We start from the raw sequence: 15752 nt of genomic DNA, 5'->3' as shown, positions 1-15752 counted from the left end.
ACTGTTAATACTATTTTAGCTTTTCTTATCTTATCGAGAACATTTTTTCCCCAAAATATTTTCACAGGAAAAGAACTACAGAAATTTAAGTGCTGTGCTCAGCAGTGGTGCTTTCCAACTTGCTGCAGTTACTTTCTGTGTAAGAATTTGGCTTTTCTTTGATCATGCATCTTAATTTGGGAATGAAGAGTGGGGACATTTGTGCTCTCAGTACTTAGGTTTGCTCCTTGCAAGACATCACCAGCCCAGCTCCCTGCTGAGGTGTGTAGGGAGGAAGGATCCAGATGCTCAGATCCCATCTGAGCTGCCTCTCTCTGCTTTTTATCACAAACCAACTTTGTTTATGTAAAAGTTTGTGTTTACATAACAATTTGGGTTTACACACAAATATTTTCCACGGTGCAGCAAGCCAAACACATTACCTAACAACATTGTCCAGCTATCTGCAAACATTTTGAAGCCTGAATAATATTTGCTCAATTCAAGTTTAGACTGTACTCACCAAGAAAAGTCAGGTGAGGCTTTCCAGCATGGTGACATCTTCCTTTTCTTTCCTTGTACAAACAGGAATGTTCATTCCAATAAATGTAGTCTTCTGAGAAAAATAAAATCTGCATGTGAAATCTAATAGCACAGGTAGATCTGCAGGGATTAACAATATGAAGGAGAACATCGTCAAGCATGTAATGATATTTTTTTTTGTATGTCTGCTACAGCTAATGCTTTTAATTGTGTTTTCCAGTTTAATTCTAGTAGCCAAAGGCACAATGCACAAGGCAAATAAATGACAGGATCATTGGCATGCCCAAGTGCTTCTTCTCCACATAAATAAGGCAGACAGCAAATATGAGTTGAGCAAGGAGATCTCTGTATTTCAGTTTAATTCACTCAGGATTTCATCAAAATTAACACTGCAGGATGGAAAAACAGGCCTGGGAAATGCATTGAAAATGTCAGGAGGGACAGGAGCCACAGAATCCTCCCCTCACATCACTTCACACAGGTGAGAGAAAGCTTTGTCAGCAGAGTGACTGGGGAGCAGTGGGATCAGACTCAGCATCCTGCTGGGGGCAGCTCTCCATTCCCTGCATGCCTGAGGTGCTTTACTGGGAGAGATTCTTCTGTGATTACAGGTGCCATTGGTGAAAGGCTTTTAAACAGAAAGACATTCCTACCAACCTGACAGCAGCAACAGATTTAATTATGCACACCCAGCTGGGTTTTTTTTTTTTAAGACATCAGCCCTGCAAGTACAGTGGAGGTGAACTATCACAGAACTTCCATTGGTGCTGCTCAGCTTGTTTTAATGCACCCAAAGAGCTGCAAAGAAATGAGTTTGACTGTAAGGCCTTGAGGGCTAAGATTATCTTTATGGGTTCAGACAAATACACATTACCAGAGTGTTGTTTTTAAGTCCATCAGAGCTGAACAGTGAAATGAGTATAAAGACAAGTACTTTTCCTTGACTTTTAAGTCAAGGTAGGTTTTCTCCTGTTTGATCTACAAATCCAGCCAGAGTCAATAAATTCTAAACTGCAAATATTCATTACACTTAAAACTCAAGGAACCTTGGCAACTTTTCACCTGTTTTTTTTTAAGCATTTTTTACTAACTATGAAGGAAAGCATGTCTGTATTTGGCTTTTTCACAGATTGTTTGGCCATCTAACCTAAAAAAGTGATACTGTTGATCAGTTTTGGAAAGCCACACTGTGTTGAGAAGAGTATTTCCAGGCTGTGAGCCATAAAATGAGCCTGTTCCTGCTGCAGTTCATGTGCTGTGAATTGGAACGAGGGCAGGCTCACATCCAATGCAAGGTCCCAAAGACACTCACACATATTTCACACCAAAAACCATCAGCTGTGAAAACAAAACATTTGGGGAAACTCCAGTCAGGGAGCAAACTGCCAAAAGAAATTATTCTCTGTTTACATGGAGCTGTTTCCATTTCTTGTTTTGCTCGTGGGCTGACCCAGGGCAGGGACAGGTGAGTTCTGTTTCCTGGGAAGCAGTGGGATGAGCTGGGTGACAGAACAGTCCCCAAAGCCTTTCCTTGGCTTTGCTGCAGGGTGAGGCTGCACCCTGACATTGCAGAGCTTGTTCCAATAAACCCCTCACTGTATTCCTGAAGGGCATTTCCCCCAATAATCCCATTATCTGGGTGAGTCCCCAGCACAATTTGTGCCTCTGGGATTCCTGCAGGGATCACTCCTGTCCCTGATGTCTGAGTGCACAGCTCTGTGGTGCCTTCACTCACCTGCACATTTACAGTTTCCAGTTCAGGTCAGTGCTATACCAAGCACTTGTTTACAGTCCAAAAGGAGGTGTTAGAAGGGATGGAAGGCAGATGTCCTGTGTTTATCCAGTGCCAGTGATTTCATAACATGAAAGTCACAGCAAGTCATGACTAGATTGTCTCAGCTGCCAGCAGCACAGCCCAAGATGTGTTCACTCCACTCAGCACACCCACAGCACTGAACTGAGCCACAGCAAAGCTAAAGTGCCATGGCAGGAAGAAATGCTTCAGAAATAGATATAGATATATATATGTGTGTATATATATGTGTGTGTGTATATATGTGTGTATATATATATATACACAACTTTTTTTTTTCCTTTTGAAAACTGGATTTCAAAAGCAGATACCACATACTTTAAAAGCCTTTGTGCTCCTTGGGGCACAAAGCTTCAGTCTGTGAAAGCATTCAGCTCCATGCTGTGACCACTGGCTGACCTTTATGCTGGTGCTGCCTGTGTCAGGATAAAGCACAAACCCTTCTGCAGCTACACAGATCTGTCAGCACTGATACTGCTGGGTCAACAAATAGTGTCTTAACCTGAACACAACCTAAAGCCTTTTTATTTACTTCAGCTAAAGCTTCCTGCACATGAACACTTCTGCTCAGAAAATAAATAGCTTGTCTAGGATCACCCAACTTTTACACCCTGCTCACTTTCTCTTTCCCTTGCAAGACTTTTGCACTCTCCCATAACAGCTGAGACTCCACCAAAATGCAGAAATTAGGTGAGAAACTTTGGAAGCCAGTTTGGGTATTACACCCTCTACCAACATAAAGCTGAGAAAAAGAAAGAGGTGAATACAAGATGTTTTACAAGAAGTGCAAATTCTCCAGGTCAGAGTAAACACACATTAAACATACATCAAACCTCTGCTCCAGGCTGTCAGAAACAGCAAAGTAACCTGGCAAGAAATTTGGAGAGCTGCACCCTTACTAAACAGTGAACAGTATTTGCTTGAAAAATGATCATTCTCCATGTTAAGAAAGTGTAATACCAGGTGTCCTACAGGTAATTTGTCTCAACTACAACAGAACTCCATCTGGGGATTAATGTAATCCAGAGTTTTCAAAGCACAATAAATCAAAGTTTTGCCAAGTGCACCAAACCAGGAGGAATTAGATCAGTAATATATATATATATTTGAATATGTGTGTGCAGGTTTAGGTAGGAGTGTCTATTCATAGAATAGAGCTCTAAATCCATAGAGATATGGGGACTTCAGATCTGGAGCAGCACCATGTTCAAGGATTATCTGATTAGTAGGGTTGTAAAGCAGTCTGTTTCTCATGACATTCCTTCCCTGTGAAAAGAAAGCAGAGGTTTGTCTATGCATCAATAATTCAGTCTTAAAAGTCAATTCCCACAAAGTGCTCTTCAGGCATGAATTCTTCACAATTCCACCTGGGGGGATTGGTTCTGGGATTTCTTCCACCTGATGGTCTCCTTGAAGACAGTGACACAGCGTGGAAGAGAAGCTGAATAATCTGGCTGAAGTGAGAGGAGAAATCTGACAAAGAGCCCAGCACAGCTCCCAGGAGCTCTGAGCTGGCAGATCTGCCCTTGGCTCACATCTCCATCAGTTTAATGCAATTTGCTGTCTACAGAAACACCTCCTCAGAAACAGGTGAAAAATCAAGCACAGACTCACAAATGCTTGCTTCTTAAAGAAATCAAAGGCAAGTTTCCAGCCCTAAAAACTACAGTAAGGAGTTCAGAGCTCAGAAAAACCCAAAAGCAAGGACAGGGAACACAAGGTGTTTTCTCTTTAGACCTGTGGGGACCTGTCAGCCTGTCCCTCTGAGGAGGGTGCAGCCATTCACCCTTCAGCCAGATTTAGCCAAGAAATCATGAGGTCAGAGGGAATTTTTTTTCTCTTTCCATGCACTCCATCATGAGCAGTGACAAAGGTTTTGGGCCTGTGGAGGCTGCTACAACAGGAGGGGCATGAGAAAGCCAGTGACTCACATTTGGTATCTGGTGGGATGCCAGTGAGCACCAGCAGCTGAAGGGTCACACTGCAGACACATTCCCCACTTGCAAGTCATGTCTAAACACAGAGCATCACTCAACTCTTTGTTCACATGCAAATCTGCAGTTAAAACCACTATGTGACCTCAAGGACCAGACACAGCCCAAGTCTGACCCACAGCAAGCCAGGATTACAAAGAAGGAATGCAGCCTACCCTTCAGGCCCCTCTTTTCATTTGCAAAGTGCAAATGAAGCAGAAGCTGTTGGTTTTTTCCTGCAAGTCTTGCCTCTGGGACATTTTTTAAATTTGGGGAATTTCCTGTATTGCATTTTAAGAACCATACTCTGGAGATCCTGGCAGTCAGCTGGATGGCAATATTGCCTCTCTCTGATTAAAGGAGAGACTTGCAAGAGAAGGGAAGAGGTTATTAAACCTATTTTTGATGTGCAACAGGTTCTTTTCTGAGTAAGGCAATGATGCCTCTGTAAATCACTGCCTCTAACCTTCAAAAAGATTCAGTGTTGAAGAAAACTGACTGGCTTTTAACACAAGAAAACTTAAAATGTAAAGGAACTGCTGAGTGATTGCACCCAGCTTGTCCCAGCTTTTTCCTTGTGGCAGACTCAGAGTTAAAATTCCCAAAGGCAACAGAATCAACCTGATTCCTGCAACTCTGGTGTTGCTCTTGTTCTTCCTGCAGTGTTGTTTTTGTTGCTGGAATCAGAGACCAGCCTCAGGGACATGTTTAGCAGAGATGGAGCATTGCTGATCCACACTCAGATCAGAATCTGGGCTGGCATCAGTGCTGGTCCTGTCTGGGTGGGAGTCTCAGTGGGGCAGGAAAGCTGGCACTGGTTTGGTGGAGAGAGGGGGATTCCTCTGTGGGCTTTGGCAGATGCAGCATCAAAACCCACCTAGGAGCTTCAGTTCTGTAATACTGAGCTGGACACAGCTCTTCCAAAACAAAAAAAGTGCCTCCTCAGCAGTCAGGAAGAGGTGCTTGGAAAGGGAGTTTGGACAAACCCTGTGTTCACATCTGCTTTTCTTCATTCCAAAAAAATCTCCTCCTGCCAGCTTCCATCTCCTGCTGCCATAGCCCTCCCCCAGACCCCAGCCCTTCCCCTGGCTGACTCAGACATGCTGAATTCTTTGTGGGAGGCTTCAAAGGCTTTAGTGCTTAGTCCTGCTGATTTGCAAATGTATTATCACAGCAATCTCTGCTATCCCCATCCAGCTATTGTGCTCCCTGGAGAAGAAATGCCTGTGTAGCTGTGCAGGGCAAGCACAACAAAACAAACAGATTACTACTATAAATATCCAGGATATATCTGATTTGCCATACCTGCACACAATCATTTTCAGGACAGCCTGTTACTCTTTCTGGAAGAATTTGATTCACTCTGAATGTGGCCACAGGTGGTAAATGTGAGTCTGCAGGAGGCATGGCAGCCTGGGGAGAGCTGATGAGCATCTGCAGTTACACTCAGTGACCCTGAGACAATTTCTGAGCAAGGAAATAGGAAATGAGCATAATAAATAGGCTATGTATGGGGTTTTATTTATAAAATATTTTTAACTTCCTCCCTATTAATATCTTGCAAGGACAACAAAATTACTTTTTCATAACCAGATGCAAAAAAAGGGCTCTCTACATCAGCACCCCTTGCTTGTGGACATTTTATCAGTTTCAAGTGATAGAAACTAAACAGCATCTCTTCCATGTGACAGGGGGGGAAAGGTGGTAAATGTTTCTTAAGAAGACATAGAAAAAAAAATAAAGCTATGGACAGAGCTGAGCTCTAAGTCTTCACTCCCATCAGCTCTTGGGCAATCCTAATAACCCTTCTCTCTGGATTTGACAGCACCTCATTGTCTTCTGCTATCTTGAGTTTAAATAAAATCTGCATATCTATCAGCAATCAGCAGAACAGAAGCACTGGCAAACATGATGAGCTCTACAGCAGCCTCACTGCTCAAATAAAGATGGCAATTCCACTCTCCATCCTCCTGTTTCAGCTGGTGGCAGTGAGTTCAAAGGTCCCATGTTAAAAATGCACATCTGCCCCATGACGTTCAGAGCAAGCCAGAGGTGCTTCCCCAGGGCCACTCTGACCCTCCTGGGACAGGGGACAGAGGCAGATGTCCTTCACACAGCTGGGTGCTGCCAGGGAGTAACAGCAGCACAATTTTTACATCTGGGTGGGAAGCTGAGGTGGAAGGAGGGGTGTGAGGGACTGACCCATTTTCCCAGCCTGTTCACCAAAGGGCAGCTCAGGCCACAGCTTTGGATGGGGTTTGTCACCCTGCCCTGCACCCCCTCACCTCTTGAGGGGATCAGCAAATCTCTTCATGTGACCAAACTACAAACCTGCCTGGGGAACTGAATTTTTCTTTCAAGCAAAGTGAAAAGATGTGGGGGCTGTAAATGGATATTGCCACTGGGATGGTTAAACCAGCAGTTCAGGGAAGCTGCTGGTGATTTCTCTCAAGCTGTGTCTGACTGAGGCTGTCTGGAGCTGGAAAACACTTCAAGATGGGGCTGGTAGCAGAAACAGAAAGCAGGTTCAACTGAGGCTCTGTGGGCAACTCCCTTCAGAGAACCTTGAAGTTAAATATGAAACTGCTAGCAACAAAGAAAAGGAAAAACAAAACCAATGATAATCTCACTGGAGGAAATAACCATTGTATTTCTCATAAAGAGTGTTTTTCCCCAAAATGAGTGCTACATAATAGGCAGGATTTTCCTAACTAATCTGTGACAGGAAAGTTTCAGCAGCCTGAAACACTCCTTAAAAATTTATGGCAGGGGTGATGAGAAAGACATTCATTGACTCTTTTCCTTTAAACTACCAAATTAAAAGAAGCCAGTACCTGAAGATGAGCCAGATCCAACCTCTGCACTGGCAAAACCCCTCTGGAGTGGCCAAGGCTGATGCTGGATGGGCAGCTGAGCCCTCCTCATGGCCAGGGGAGGGTCATCCTCACCCTGGCACTGCCCTGGGCTTGTGGGCTCTTCACTGAGCCAGTCCTGGCTGCCAGCCCAATAGAGAACTTTCTGGTGCTTTGTGGGAATAATGAGCTGCACTGAGCACCAGAGCTGATCCAAGGTCAGCAGCAAGGCCATAGAGTCAGGACAGAATTGGAAGAAGGCAAAAGTGGAGCTTTTTTCTGTTGAGAAGGGGTGAGCACATCTAAGATCTCACTGCATCTCCTGATCATCACTCCCCATTTGTGCTTTGTCTGGAGTGATGGGTATCAGATCCCATCCCATTATCACATCCTGCTCCTGCCACTGACACCAGCAGAGGGGGAGAGTTATTTTTGTGAAGCCATATCATCATCTCCTGGTGTTTTCCTTTCACAAAACTGCAACTGCATCATTAAGGTCCATTTTTAAAAATTAAGTCCTTGAGTCACACACCAGAACAATCTCTGTGCTGGGAACAGCTCTCTGCTGCCAGGGTGAGTGATATTTCTCCTTTAGGTGATTAAAGACCTAATTATCCCACATATGTTACTGGACAGGAGCCCTAGAGCAGGCAAGGAGATCAAATTCACCTGCCTTCAAAAGTCATAAAAAGGGACATGTTATTTTAAGCCAAGGCAAGCCCCTTGGTAATTGTTTTAATTAAGTCAGTCAAGGAGGTATTTTTGCAATCTAACTGTGCTGAAGAACTATTTCAGTGGCTGATTGCAGTCATCAATTATTTTTCAAGTGCTCTTTGGTGATAATTCTTCCTAGTTATACAGAAATTACTTTTGCATTTATTCTTTTAATGCAAACATTCTGTTGCAACAGTTCCAATTTTTCTTATCCAGGAGACTAAAGAAGTGTTTTATCTTACCCAGTCAGGTCATATTGAGACACAGACCTCAAGTTGTACTCCTGCATATCTATTTATGTCCATGAAGCTTCAACAAGGGCCCAAACATCTTCCCCAGCTTTCTCCATGGCAATCTCATGCACTGATTCTGCCAAAACAAGTTGCCAACACTCATCATTAAAAAGTTTTGAAATTATTTTACTATTGCAAAATAATTTACAGGCAAGTCTGGATTCCTTTAATATTTGGACCCTCAGCACACACTTTAGCTCCATTTCCAGTCTTTCCTCCTCCACCATAAAATCTGATTATTTTTTTCTTTTCCTTATTACATCCACAAATCTTTATAAACTAAGAAAAGGTCACCTATATCAAGATCATGTCATCATATGGACATTTTCTTTGGCAGAAAAACTGCTTTAAGTGTTTCCTTCCATTCTTCTCTGCCCTTATGCAATTTGTTGTGAATTTAGCTGCATCCTTGTAGAGGTTTGGTCTTACTGCTATGAAAAAAAGCTCAAGGATCAACACAAACAGAGCAGCCAGAGGGACAGAGGGGATTTGCAAAGCTCAGAGCCACTGCAGGACCCTTGATCTCACCCTTCTCACAGCCTGTCCCTCCCTGGAAGGACCTGGTGGTGTCTCCTCCCAGTTCAGAAACTGTGGCTACACCAAGGAGAGTGCAGAGTTTGAGGGGATTGTGTTTCCAGCTGTAGAGAGACCCAACAACCCTAAAAGTCCACCTGGGATCCCCATGCAAAATAAAAGGGATTACTGAATCCTGTGCCCCCTGGTCTGAGGAGACACCTGGAACAATGAAGGATGATGCTTTGATAAGGTTCAAAGCACCTCTGTGCAATCTCATTCCTTCCAAGTGTTTACATCTTAAATGTTGTTTTCACATGGCCTTTATTTGCATTGCCTGAATCACCTTTCTGGTTAATGCATTACTTAGAAAACTCTGACCAGAGCAGCAGTTAATCTGATATTGTTGTGATATTCAGACAAATAAGAGTAATGACTGTATAAAGTTGGAAACACAAGTTGGGAATGTTTTGCCTGCTAAGATATGAAAAAAGTCTCCAGGGTTTGTTTGGTGGAGTACTCCTGTATTAAGTTACATCTCAGAGCTAGCTAAAAATTAATGGAAAAAGACAAGTGCTGTGGGTTACCCAGAACAAGCAAATTGATTGCTGTGTAGCAATCACTAGCTCTTAAACCAGTGGGGTTTAAAAAAAATGTTCTCTTAAGGTTTAAGATTACCTTAAGATTTTTCATAGTAGATATTTATTGTCAGGAGCCCTTTTCAACTTGCTTTCCACATAAATAAGGAAATCCTGCTTCAAAGAGCCCAGGGAAGTGTTTGCTGTCTGATTTTTGTTCCCAGACACTCAAGTTCTTGTTTTGCCAATCAATGTTAGCTTAAGTTGAAAATTAGTGAGGAAAAGCTAAAAATCCAGGTCCAAGAGTAAATACACTGCAGCTCGATGAAGTGCACTGCAGTTTGCTTTTGGTTAAATATTGCTATACTTATAAATGTCTTTTTTCAGTTAAAGATTACACAACTTTGGAGTAGGAATGATGAAACTGAAATGCATACTGACCCAGGAGACTGCTCTGCTTTCTATTCTTCTTGAGCTCTTTCTGTTTACTGAGTTTCAGTGCTGTACAAGGCCAAGGAAACATCTTGCATCTGGCAAAATTTGCCATCTGTTATCATCTCCAGATCAATTCAGTCTCTGTTCTTATGGCAAACTGGCCCCAGAGCTGTTTCAATGCTCTCTTTGGCAGCAGCTATGGGGAATTTCTGCTCCCTCCCTGTAATGATCCATTTTCAGGACAGAAAGCAAATACCTGTGCAGTTGGGTGTCACTGAAAACACCAACTGGTCACCAGAGGTGCAGATACACAAAATTCTAATGCAATGTCTGCAACTGACATTTATCCAGTACCTTCACAACAGACAGCACGTGTATTTTTTATCACCACTCTGATGTGACTGGCTTATTCACCACAGCCAAGGTTTCATTTGAGCTTTGCTCCAGCTAACTGATAACCCAGCAATCTCCACCACTAATTCAAGCTCCTCCTGTCTTGCAGGGGTTCCACTGACTTGTGTTTCCTGCTCACAAGCCTCTGGACAACCCTGATTCATCTGGCTAGTCCCTGAGCCAGCTCCCCTGAATACACAGCTGTCAAGCTGAAAAGAACTGCATTTGAGGTGCTGCAGATACCCTCACACTGAAGGATTTAGAAGTGTTTCTTGCCTGAGAGTCACTGCATGCCACTTCCAGAAATTCCCCCATTTCTCTTCCTAAGGGTAAAATAGCCACAAATATTCATGGCTGTATTCTCTTCTTGTTATTCCCTATTTTTTATACTGATCACAGAGGATGGAAGACTGAGCAGAGGAGTTTTTCTAGCTACTGCCATGAAGTCTTTCAACAGCCATAAATGAAACAGTGGAAGAACCTTTGTGTCTTCCAGTAGTATGTAGAGTGAAATAGGCAGCACTTGATCAATCATCCAGGAGCTGGATCCACATGCTGTGGATCAGAGCAGCCCAGGTCTGTGCCACTCCTCAGAACCAAGCAGCCACCAGGCAGCCCCAAAGCCTCCACAGCAGCAGGACACAGAATAAGCCCAGGAAGTGCACACTCAGCAGTGGGTATCACCTTCTATGTCACAGTGGTGCTCCTGCTGCAGATGAGTAGCTGCAGATACAAACAAACCTCTTCCCCACTCCATCAGTGTGTTCTCATGAGGACTGTGCTGATTTAAATGCAAAATCCAGTCCACACATCCTCAACACAGATTAAACACATTGTAGGTGAAACCTCTCTATGATAGCAGGAGAACAAGATTCTCCTGGATATAATCAAGAATTTAATTCACTCCATGTTTTTTTTCAATGAAAAGAGAAGACACAGCCCATCCAATTAATCTGTCATGTCCTGGTTTTCCAGGAAGAGGGAAGAGGCTTCAGGGAAGCACAAATCATCCCCACCTGCTTCTCCCCAGCTCCTCTGCATCCCCAGGATTTTGCTGCCAGCTGGGAGAGCACATCTGAGCAGAGCTGGATGTGATGCCAGCAGCAGAGAGGACTGCCAATGGCAGATTCCCACACCAAGGGAACAGAAATCTCCTTCATTTCTCTACCTACAGCCCTGTTACTGATTTTAATCTGTCCCAGGAGGAATCTGTAGCCCAGATGAAGATAGACAGGTGTGTGACTGATGCTTTGCTGAGAAGAAGCCTCAAAAGAAAAAGTAATTTCTCTGCATACACAATTGGCATCCTTAAGAGAAATATTTGTCTTCCATTTTCAGTGGAGTTTAAAAGCACTCACCTATGGCAAAGAAAATCAAATTTCATGCTTCAAGGCTTAAGCTGATTGCATAGCAATGCTTTGCTGTGTGCCAGGGACAATTCTTCCTCTTTCTGCAGTGTTGTGGAGGCAGAGGGATGTGTTATGGATCTTGTCACAGCTCCCTCCAGAGCTGAGACTGCAATGAACCTATTTCAACATTATCACTTTGTTAGTGTAACACAAAGAGACTTAAGAGCATCTATAAACATTCTCTTTGCTCCCCTGGCCAGGGAGCATCATCTAGTGCTTCACACAAGTCTGGTTGTGTTATAAGGGAACAGCCACATGGCCAGGTCCAGCTTTGGAATCTGCAGTTTAAAGGAATTGCTGCTACTTCAGGGATCTCTGGGGAATACAGGAAAGCAGGACCATGCATCCCTTGCATGAATACATTATTGTATTCAATAATGTATCCTTATTTAAGGTACCCATATTGTATCCCTTACAATGAACACATACATTATTACAATGATAAAGTAGTTTCAATTATTCCAAAGTGATGTATTTAGAAACTTTCCTTTAACCAAAATCTTTCCCTCTAAGACAAACAGAAACATTGAAATGTGAGACCTTCCTGTCAAATAGAAACTCTCTGTTGTGGCACTATAAATCTTACTTAAAACAATGACATGGGAATGATTTGTGTTAATAAACCCCCACTGTGAGAAGGAATCTTGAGTCAGGGCACCTTAGTGAAACCAACTGTATTCATTCAGTGAGTAACACCTGGGTGCTTTCCTGGGATGTGCCTTGTGACAATCCCTGGTGCTCAAAAGCTAAATAAATACCAGTGTTAGGACAAGGGGGAATGGTTTCAACCTGAAAAGGGCAGATTTAGATGGGATATAGGGAAGAAATTCTCCCCTGTGAGGATGGTGATGCCCTGGCACAGGGTGCCCAGAGGAGCTGTGGCTGCTCCTGGATCCCTGGAAGTGCCCAAGGCCAGGTTGGAATGGCTGGGAGCAACCTGGGATGGTGGAAGGTGTCCCTGTTCATGGCAGGGAGGTTGGAACTGGATGAACTTTCCCTTCCAACCCAAACTATTCAGTGATTTGATGATTCTAAATCTCTCAAAGAAAGATTTCATAACGAGCACTCATAAAGGACAATATACTTTTGGAAGTGCCTCTATATAACTGACAAAGTTAAAAACATGCTTAAAATATATACAGTATATTAACAGGCAAAAGATATTTATTTATAGTAAAGTATTTTCTAAACCAAAATGGAGAGATTCAAAGTTAGATCTGGAGTACTGTTTCTACTGCACTTTTGGATATGATTGTGACATGCCCATGCACAGATATTGCCTGCTTTTTGTATCAAATCCAGTGCTTGGGGCATTAAAAGAGAGATGTCAGGTCTGACTAATTTAATTCATAGGTGTGTTTTGAGCCAGCCAAACCATTACAGTTGTTTTTGTAACACCATAGGCCAAAAGGGTATTGCACTGATAAATAGATCCTGATCCCATGACAGTACAAATCACAATGAACTCATGGATTTGAGATGGTTTACAACTGACAGCAAAACATGAGGCTGGAATCTGGCACAGGGACCATGAAGGAATGAACAAACCACAGGAGCCAGATGTGATCTGTCCAGCACATGTGCAGGGCTAAGCACTGCAAGGTTAACCCTGTGCTGGCTGCAGCCTCCTTGTGCCTGCTCAGCTGGCTGAGGCTCTTCACGACCTGTGCTCTGAAGCTGAGTGTGTCCCAGAGATGAACTGGGAGGCTGCAGAGCTGGGCAGGGACTTCCCTTTCCCTTCAGGAAGGAGAGGAGACAGCAACCTCCCACTGTGCTCTGACAGCCAAACAAGCAGCAGCTTCATTGTGGGAACTGACAGCTGGAGCAGCAAAGCAAGAGCAGCACTCAGGTGTCTGCTGGGGGCAAGGAGGAACAGCTTCATTCCCCCTCTGCAGCTACAGCACTGTAATTACATGCTGGGATGAAAAACACGACCCCCTTTGCTGCTCAGCAGAGAAATCAAAGTCAAGAACTGCTACAAACCACAAAGTCAGCTCTGCTTTGTCTGCCTTGGAAAACATCCTGCCTGAAAACATCTTCATCACCCTCATCACTGCAATCACTGAGGAATGGGAACTGAAGGACTTTTTCTAGTCCCTCTACCTTCATTTTTGCACATTTTCAGAGCCATTTTATATTCCTACTGGTCACACTGCTGGGGGACAAGGGTGGCAGGTCCCCTGCCTGGTGCTTCCTTGACATGCCAAGTGACACATCCTAAGTGCACAGGACTGATTAAGGTTTATCTCTAATTAACTGGCTCACTGAGTAAGCTTTAATAGGATGAAGGAGCCAGGAAGTATCAGATGTTTTGTTGGGGAAATGCTCTGGTCTAGCACTACACAAACACACGTGACTTGGTTCTGTTTAAAAACATACTGACATCATTCCTTCCCACTGGTGTCAATGGCCCAGGTTTACCGTGGCAAAATTTCATCAAAACACTCATTTTTAACTCTTGGAACCTTCAAAACAAATTATTTTCAGTATAAGCTTACACTTATTAGAGACAAAAATTAATTCCAGGAAAGCGAACATTGAAAGTAGCAAAGACTTTCAAGTGTATTCAGTGCTGGAAATTGTTGGAGTTTCACTTTTGGAGTATTCTATGTCAGTGTGGAAACTCAGAAACTGTTTATCATTGTGTAATGAAATTTTCAGATCTTAAATCTTCAGAAAGATAGTGAACTCATAATTTTTTTAAGAGATGGATTTGAGTCTGCTTTTCCCATTGCTCTTTTCAAATCATACTTCATTAATTTTGCCTCGCAAGACTGGCACTAATTTAAGAAGTATTAAATCAGAAATACCCATGGAGGATTTAAAATGATGAGTCAGGGGCACACAGACCATGCCTGGTAGAGGGCAACAAAATGAGTATATGCATCTCGAAAAAAAATCTTTCCTCAATTGGTATGTTAACCTACAAAATAATTCTGTTAAAAGTTGAAAGGGTGAGGAAAAAGCCATGAAGGGGCTGGAAAAACAGAATCCAAGCCAACTCCTGACTGAGTGAACAAGAGTGCTCTGTAGTGTACTGGATCTCTTTCACTTTTGTTTCCATTCTTTTTGAAAGGAAACTCCTTCAAATGATATAGAACCTCCCTAAACAATCAGAATGAACAGCCACAAAAGCTCCCTTCAGCAGGCAGGAGACTTCATCCAGGTCAGCTTGCTGTTTTTTATCTAATTCTTCACGTGTCTCTCCCAGATGTAATTTCCTTCTTAGGAATTTACGAACCTTGATAAACGAAGCAGGAGGAGTCCAAAGTGCCACAGTGACTCTCCTGACAAGGCATAGGAGGGGACCATGAGCTCACTTTTGAGAAGTAATCTTCTCCATCTGACTTTGTGTTGGAATTAGACAGATCTGAACTGCTTTGGCACACAGATTGAATGTCTCAAAGAGCCAGACAAATAAACTGTCTGCTGCCACGTTGAACAGGGAGTGGGGGGTTATTTTGTTACATTATGATGGAAGAAAAAGCAATTAATTCTCCTCTAAATGGCTGAACACAGTGCAGTTACGCCTTCTAAAGATTACTTCACTAGTCAGGGGAGATTAAGAGATCTTGATTTTAATTTTCTCCTGTAATTATACAGAGAACTCCCACCTGCATCCTGCCATTCAGGTTGCAGATGTTGAGCAGCAGCCAAAATTTCATCCCATCCTGCAGCCAGCAGCATGGAAGTGACCTGAGTCAAATGTCTGCACTTGGATTACAAATCCCAGTTTTCCATGGCTGCACAGTCAGCAGAGGCACTACCTGATTTAAAAGAATCAGCAGAAAATTATGAATTTGCTTATAACAGTCTGTGTGAGGTGAATGTGTCAGAGCCCCAGGGAAAGTTAATGGACACACCCTAAAGCACGGACATGCCTTTGGAAAACATCTATCTGGGTGGAACAATTTGGAGAAAAGTTTGCAAGAAGGAGCCTTAGAGATTTGAAAACCAAACAAACAAACCCCAAAATGCCAACAGATACAGCAAGCTCAAAATATACCTGATGTCCATGTATTGTGGCAATAATCATGTCATGACCAGGGTGTAGAAGCACTGGTAGCATTGGGAAGGAGCTCCTGGCACTGGTTTTTGGCTCACCAGCACCTTTCTGTGATGGACCAGCTCTACAGGAGAAGCTGCAGAGGACAGGACAGGTTAGGACAGCTCAGGAAGGACATGGATCTGTTGGAGTGAAGCAGATGATGCTCAGAGGGCTGGAACACCTCTCATGTGAAAAAAGGCTGAGAAAAT

The 15752-nt window shown here is 43.2% G+C and overlaps 1 protein-coding gene across 1 annotated transcript in view; it reads right to left on the bottom strand.

Annotated features, from left to right (window-relative positions):
• Positions 1-15752, bottom strand: part of FNDC3B (fibronectin type III domain containing 3B) — a 297560-nt gene that overhangs the window by 73593 nt on the left and 208215 nt on the right. The window lies entirely within an intron of this gene.

This window comes from Erithacus rubecula, assembly GCF_903797595.1.
Source record: "Erithacus rubecula genome assembly, chromosome: 11".
NCBI classification, from domain to species: domain Eukaryota; kingdom Metazoa; phylum Chordata; class Aves; order Passeriformes; family Muscicapidae; genus Erithacus; species Erithacus rubecula.
Note: the sequence above shows the minus strand (reverse complement) of the source record. Positions and strands in the feature narration are given on the sequence as shown.